Raw genomic sequence first — 8,431 nt, 5'->3', positions numbered from 1 at the left:
GTTAAAATCCTAAAATATAAGACAATTTCGGTCCTGAAATTATTTTCTCTAATTTATATACTAAACGCGTAGTTTACCCATAATTTTAATACACGACGATCATCGGGTTAATACTCGACATGGCAATCTCCGATGACTCCTCCGGCATTGAAACCCCACTTTTAGTGGAAGACATCGTCGATGGTTGCCTTGACTACAAAGGCCGCCCTGTCGACAGAACCAGCTACGGCGGCTGGAAATCTGCTTCTTTCCGATCATCGGGTTAATACTCGACATGGCAATCTCCGATGACTCCTCCGGCATTGAAACCCCACTTTTAGTGGAAGACATCGTCGATGGTTGCCTTGACTACAAAGGCCGCCCTGTCGACAGAACCAGCTACGGCGGCTGGAAATCTGCTTCTTTCATAATAGGTGATGCCTTGCTTTTTTTAATTAGTCAATCATCCCATTTGATAAATCACTAAGCTTATGAAATTGAATCCAACTGCAGGCGTTGAAATTGCTGAGAGGTTTGCTTACTGTGGAATCGACTCCAATCTTGTAACTTACTTAACTGGGCCTCTGGGTCAGACTGGCGCCGTGAATGTCAACGCCTGGTCCGGTACGGTGGCGCTTCTGCCACTCTTGGGAGCATTCATTGCTGATTCTTTTCTTGGCCGATACCGCACCATTATTGTTGCTTCTCTTATTTACATTTTGGTAACATAAAAAGGAATTCTTTTCTTTACACAATTATACATTCCCAACCAATTATGAATATATGATAGAACAAAAAAAATACTGGTTCTCAGTTCTCAATTTTATTTGTTTTATACTCATTTACCTGTTATTTTGGTATGTAATGCCTGTAATTTTAGTTATATATAGAAACCTGTTAAAAGTAAATCTTTATAGGAAGTGGGAATTTCTTGCGAGAGCTTCCAAGAGATGAATTGGAGTTGTGAAAGAGGCTTAAACTATCTCTAAGCATCGGATATGAAAATAATTATGCATCATTCTCTTACGAGGAGTTTGTTATGGAAGTCACTGGTTTACTGAGATTATGGAAGGTTGTTTGGTGTAAAAGTTGGCTTGATCTTGAACCACTTTTCTGAGATTAGGTGTAGAATATATTGTGTAAAGCTGGTCATGGAAGTCACTGGTTTACTCCAAGCTCGCTAATGATGCTATGGATTCTTTTTTATGGTTTTTAAGTTGAAACTTTTTGCCAATTCAGTGTGCTTGCTGTAAGGGGGGAATTGCCCAAATTCCCTTGGTTTCTAAACTTGTTTGTATGCGCTTTCTGAATTGAAACTTGTTTTCTTTTGTTGGCTTGCTAATGAGAATGCAACGTAGAAATTGAAAATCCTTTTTCATGAGTGGCCTGCGATAAATGTAAATTGTTTACCCATGGATTGTTCAAGTGAATTATTAATGTTTTCTTGGAATGCTGATCATTACAGCCTCTGAATGAAAATGAACAGGCAATTTTTTGACAGCTCAGCTAAAACAGAAAATAGCCTTGACAGTATTCTATTAGATATCACAATATAATAGCATCTTGTGTACCAATTAGGTGATAACATTCAACAGTTTACACAACTTGTTCTAGTTGGAAAATTACTGTTTCTGTTTTGAGCAAGGTTTGATTTAGTGACCGCAGCTTTTTTGAATTTTAATTCAAACTCCAGCAACCATACATAGTAGATGGAACTGAGCTTGTAGGTGGCCTTAGCCACAGGGTAGATAGTTTTAGAAAAGTGAAAACTCAAAGGCAGATCTAAAGTAACGCTTGAGCTTCATTTATATTTTTCGTTAATTGTTTGGAGTACTTGTCGAGTTGCTTTTGTTTTCTCTTTTGACTTGATTTTGAAATAATTTACAGGGACTCGGATTGCTAACTTTGTCAGCCACTCTTCCTTCTCTGAACACTTCTTGGTGCCAAAAGGCTGATGCCAGCATACTGTGTTCTCCTCAGTTACAAGTAATAATTTTCTTCTCACTCTATCCAGTAGCATCTGGACAAGGACGACATAAACCATGTGTCCAAGCTTTTGATGCGGATCAATTCGATGCACAAAACCAAGAGGAGTTCAAAGCCAAAAGTTCCTTCTTTAATTGGTGGTATTTTGGTTTATGCTCTGGCACCTTAATAGCATTTTTTATTTTAAACTATATCCAAGACAACCTTAGTGGGTTCTAGGATTTGGGATCCCCTGTATCATCATGGTTGTCGCACTGGTTGTTTTCTTGAGTGGAACAACTACTTACCGGTACAGTGTCAAAAGAAATGAGAAGAGTCCGTTTGTAAGGATCGGTCAGGTGTTTGTTTGAGCAGTTCAGAATTGGAGAACATCGTCAATAGCTGGCGATAAAGAAGCTTATGGGACTCTGCCATCAGCAGGTTCCGAGCAATACAAGTAAGTTAAATGTTTACCCAACTTTTTCCCACATATAGAAAGAAAATCGGGGATCATAAATGGTTACATACATTCAGTGTAAACCAATGAATGCAGATTTTCTTAATATGTGTATTTTTTTCCTCCCATTTCCGATGGATTATGAAAAGTCTTCGTAGTTTTGTTACCTTTTAACTAGAGTCTCTGCATTTTTTAATATGGCAGATTCCTCAACAAAGCCTTGCTTGCTCCGGATGGTTCAAAGGAACATGGAAAGGTGTGCTGCATTGGAGAGGTTGAAGAAGCAAAGGCTGTTCTAAGGCTAGTTCCGATATGGGCTACAAGCTTAGTTTATGCTGTTGTTCTTGCACAATCATCGACTTTTTTTCACAAAACAAGGCGCTACCATGGACAGATCAATTACAAAAAGTGTTAAAATACCAGCAGCTTCACTTCAGGCATTCATCAACCTTACCATTGTTCTATCCATTCCTATATATGACTGTATTTTTGTTCCTTTAGGAAGAGCCTGGACTGGAAAACCTGCCGGAATAACAATGCTTCAGAGAAATGGATCCGGGATGTTTTTATCTGCCATATCAATGGCACTTGCAGCTTTAACCGAAATGAAGCGGATTAAAATTGCTCAAGAACATGGTTTGGTGGACGAGCCAGAAGCCATGGTTCCGATGAGTGTGTGGTGGCTGGTTCCTCAATATGTTGTGACCGGGTTGTCTGAGATGCTCACCATGGTTGGTCTTCAGGAATTCTTCTATGATCAGGTCCCAAATGAATTGAGAAGCATTGGTCTTGCACTGTACCTTAGCATCTTTGGTGTAGGAAGCTTATTGAGCGGTATTCTCATATCTTCCATTGACAAAGCAACAGGAGGGAGCGGTGGAGACGGTTGGTTTCCTAATAATTTGAATAAGGCTTATCTTTATTACTTTTATTGGCTGCTTGCTGCACTTAGTGCCATAGAATTGACCCTCTATTTCTATTTTGCTAAAAATTAATTTTATAATAGAGCAACTAGACAAATCCAGTCATGATTCCTTCAAAAAAAATGGATATGTTGAAATTAAATTGTAAATGAGATTATTATACACGTTTTACTGAAAAACTGTATTTGACTCGATTATTATTGAGTGAACTCATAAAATTTGCTTACTTTAATACTTTATTCGATTAGTTGATGCGAATTTCATTATTGAGTCACAAAATGCCAATGTTTTTAAAATCGGACCGGACATTGAACCGGTGAAGGTACTGGTTCACTGGTTCAACCGCGATTGAATCGGATTTTATATAAAATAATTTTTTTAATTTTACATAATATTCAAAGAAATATTAATATATATGTAACATTTTTTTAAGTTTACAATATTAAAAGGTATAAAAATATCACAAGTCATAACATATATATAGACACCTAATTTCGCCCTAATATTATTAAGATCATACTACTATAATATATTTATATAGTGATTTATCTCATTATAATTATATTTGGTATGTATAACACATTTTTTTATTCTTGTATCAAGCCCAATGTTACAATGTTAAACCCCAAGGCCCGGTGCAGCAGCCCCAAATCAACAAGCCCACCATGCTGAACCAACAGAAACCATAGGGGGCCCTTTGCTTCAACCGATTCCAACCCTAGCGCCGCATCTCTTGCTTCCAGCCGTCCAAGACTCCCACAGTTGCATGCCTCTCCAACGACCAGCCGATTTCACGGCGCCATCAACGACGTGTTTCAACGGGATTCATTCACAACCAAACAAGAGGTGGTTTAGTCCAAATAAAATGCTAAAAAATCGGAACTAAGACTTGTATTCTAGACTATAAATACATGTAACACGATTAGAGGAGAAAGAAAGATATTCGAACAAGGGGAATTTACAGCAGGCAATGCCATCATCGACGCTCTTTTCGGTCGCCTGGCGGAGCTTCAAGGAAGGGAAGAAATCGAAGTTCAGCCTCGGAGTTGTAGAGCCTAAGTTGGGTACCCACATCTCAGGAACGACTAAAATTACAAGGAGAATTTGTTCTCGAGCTTCTTTGTGGTGTGCGGTTGCATTTCGATAATTTCATCAGGGATTTGAAGCATGGGGAATTAGAAAAAGCACAGCTCGACCTGGCACACAGTTACAGTAAAACAAAGGTCGAATGTCATGCTATATTAAAAACAAATGTTCCAGTGCATATCAATTGATTGCTTTGTAGAGAGGGGCTCACGTTGGTTTGACACCTCTGACAAATGAATAGAAAAGGTGTTATTTTTGGTTTTATTTTGCGTGAGATTAAACAAGTTCCCATGTGAAAGTGACTTTGAGGTAAACTCTCATATTGGTCCTTCAAATATTATGAGTAAAATCTTCTCAAGGCCCTCTGTACTTTGTACATTTCCATAATGGTCACTAATACAGTCTCTTTTTACCTTATTTCGATCTCTTAATTCTATAATAGTTATGTTTTAGTCATTATTTTTGTGTGTTTGGTATTTTGGGTTGATTTTCGAATTTTACCTCATCATTTATCCTTTTTTTTTTTTAGTCACTGTTTTACATTTTATTTAATTATCATTTAGTCCTCTATATTTCTTGGTTTATTTATTCATATTTATTTGTTTATTTTCTTTAATTTTATTATTATTATACTAACATTGTTTTTGTATATTTACTTTTATTTTATCTAACATATTTTTTTAGTAGTAATTTCAACCAATCAGAGGTAAGTAAGTCGAATCAGGTTTTTTAAATTTTAAATTTAAATTTTAAATTTTCGCAATTAAAGACAATAGAAAAATTAATTGGTACCGAAAGGGCGGTTCAAGGGTGCTAATTCTTCCTTGACTGTAATCGACTCCCGAATCCGACACATCTATTGTAAGACAAAGACCAGGTAAGAAATAAGGTGTCCGATCAACCTATTTATTTTTAAATAATTGATCGGTGGCGACTCCAATTCGTTTAGTCCAAGTCGAAGCCCAATTCCGGGCCCAACCGAAAGACGGTTCCGACAGCTTGGCGACTCCGCTGGGGACAGGTAAGTGAGTCAAGCCGAAATTAATTTTCGGTTGTCTTTAAGCGAAAATGGTAAATTTTAATTTTAATTTATTTATTCGATTCCAATTATTTACCTTTGATTATTTTTTTCAAATAAATAGTTGTACTGACTTTTTTTTAATGGTTTCAGAAGTTTCTATCTCTGGCTCTATACCCGAGCTCCGAACCTTTTTTTAAGTGGAGGTGAAAGTGACGCATTCGTGAGAATTTATTCTCCGCACATGCCTAGCAAGTAACCTTCGGGATTCATATACCTTATGTTTTCGTGTGAATTTATTCTCCGCATAGACATAAGGGAATGTGCCCTCTCGAGTTTAACTTAGTCCACGCAAGCCTGTGATGGGTTTAGGACTAAGGGTCTGGCAAACCCAAGGGGGCACCAGCAAGGAGAACCCGGGTACCATTTTTAGAACCAAAACCGGGAGATCATGGAGAATTAGAGCCCACCCCAAAACCTCATTTCAAACCCTAGGTGTTCAAAGCATACGAACTAGATAAATATGCGGTTAGGATTTGTTTGAAATTAGCATGCGGGATAAAGATCATGTTCGGGTAGGAATAATAAAAGAATGTGGGGTAGATATCATGTGGGGTAAGACTTTTTATTTTCATTATTGTTTTGACTTACCTTACTAACTCTTTTCATTTCTATTTTCTTTTATTTTATTTTAATCATTTGCATCATTAAAAAGAGGTGTTGATCCACTAAAACATGTTCGTTAAACCAAAATAATATGCATTAATGGACAAAAGGGTTGTAATACAAGTGATGAAAAACGTAGGGGTCCGACTATGGTCAGAAAAGACTCAGAAAGAAAAGGAGGACAATTTGCAAGGCAACTATGTGTCACATTCAATCAAGAAGACATGGTGCCCACAATCAAGTACATCAAAAGTTAAATTTTCAAAAATAGGTTGACAAATGTGGCAGGGGCAAGACGAGAAAAAGGTTACTAACCTCGAGAGTCTCTTCAAAGATAACAAGAACAAGATGCAAAACGATAGCTGAATTGGAAGTCATTGTTGACAAATTCAAGAAAATGAACTTTGGAGTTTCCGATTTAGCAAAGGATGAAAGCCAGAGATGCAATCATTCGATACTTCTGGGAACAAGTACAAAAAACAGCTCGCCACTTGCACGGTTTAGCCAGAAAAGCCGGAGTAGTTCAACAGGGTATTCGACCGGTGACAGACGAAGGCAGAAGACTAGTCAACTTGTTTTGGGGTCTAGAGGATTTAGTCTAGGACGTACCTCTAAATATGTTTATTATCTCTTAAAAGATAAAACACTTTTGTCCCAATAAAGATTATTTATAATAACATACATGTTTTCGGATCAATGCCTCGAACATTTCAAGCATTTTTGCATTTTGCACCTACATTTCATTTCTAAGCATTTTCATAAACATGAAATTTCTTCATGGAGGATTCGATGAAGTGGTCTTAACTAGATGACACCATATGGAAGAAAGATTGTAACATTAAAGAAAAAAACTGAAATTAGTAAAGTGGGAGCTTGATCAGCTGATTGTAGGACTAAGCTGCCAGGGGATCTGAGAAAAGAGTCTCCATATCCTAAGGGCTACGATGTTGAAGTTGTTTGCAGTTACCGCATAGGAAGCTCCAAACATTCATCTGAAAACTGTAAGACATTGAAGCGTAAGATCCAAAACCCGATAGATTCAGGGGCATGGACACCCGAAGAAGGGGGCATGGCATATACGATTTGCACTTAGAAGATTGTTTTGTTTGAACACGTCTTTGATCTTTCATATTTGCTTAATCTTTTAAACGATTGAATTTATGCTACTTTCTAAGGTGGATCAATTGAACAAATTTTAATCTTTAGTTCTTCGAATATTAAATGAATTAAGGATTCTTTTAATTCTTCAAGAATTATAGATTTTTGACATATGACAAGATTAGACATTTCTTATCCCGTTTCAAACCCCAAAATAAAATACCTTGATTCTTTACCCAAAATAACTCATGGTCATTACCAAAAAGACCAAATTTTGACATTACCTCCCTTTGAATTTTTGGACATTGCCTTTATCTTTTCGATACACCCATACCTTTCTTTGAGTCAATAAAATCACACCACTATGTTTTTAGACTCAAAATTGACCTTTTTTTTACCATTAAAACCCAAGGCATTGAGTTGTTCATTTGAACAGGAGCATTCTTCTAACTTGGGGAATTTTGCAGATAGCCTGAACATTGAGACATCTGGGGAGCAAAAAAAATTATTCGAAATAATTCTATCACGCATTAACTACACTGTTTTCATGTGAATGAAATGAATCCTGAAAATCTATCCCCTGGGGATACCTCTTCTATGATGTCTTCCATGTATGAAATGATGAACGGCTTTCTTTCTTTATCCCTTCACAACAGGAGAAAAAATGTATCCCCTGTGTCCCCTTTTGAGCCTATAATATTTTTTCTTCTGATTCAACTCTAACCAAGGATCACCCTCCACATTGGGGGGAGAGGTGGAAGAAATCTGTTCACATGAGTGAAGACATCAATCCAAAGGAGATATCAAATGGCAAGTGCAAAGATCCAATCAAGACAAAAAGAAAAAAAACAAAGGAAAAAGAAAAACAAAGGAAAAGCAAAGAGAAAACAAAAAAAAAGAAAAAAGACAAGACACATTGCAAAGATTCACTCGATTCAAATGACGCGTCGAGATTCAAATTATGAGATTGATCAAGCAAAATTATTCAAGAATCACTTCACTCAAAGTTTGCGGAAAATCATAGAGCATCAAGAGAGAGAGACACATACGAGCATACTCAAATTGAGCAAGACAAGATTGAAGGCATCAAAATGAAATGATCCTTGGTTCAATACCCTGAAACACTTGTTTGGGCCTATTTATCCTTTTCTTTCATAACCATGAACCATGGCCTACATTACGTGCATTAAAAGTCCTTTCTAATCATACAAGAAGTTCTGAACAGAAGAGACTATCTTC

The 8,431-nt window shown here is 36.9% G+C and overlaps 1 pseudogene; it reads left to right on the top strand.

The window, feature by feature from the left end:
* Window positions 1-274: 274 nt before the first annotated feature.
* Window positions 275-3,396, top strand: LOC120154530 (annotated as a pseudogene).
* The last annotated feature ends 5,035 nt before the right edge of the window (window positions 3,397-8,431 follow it).

This window comes from Hibiscus syriacus, unplaced genomic scaffold (genome assembly GCF_006381635.1).
Source record: "Hibiscus syriacus cultivar Baekdansim isolate YM2019G1 unplaced genomic scaffold, ASM638163v2 tig00111131_pilon, whole genome shotgun sequence".
NCBI classification, from domain to species: domain Eukaryota; kingdom Viridiplantae; phylum Streptophyta; class Magnoliopsida; order Malvales; family Malvaceae; genus Hibiscus; species Hibiscus syriacus.
The sequence above is the reverse complement of the archived record's forward strand: the minus strand, read 5'-3'. Positions and strand labels throughout refer to the sequence as shown.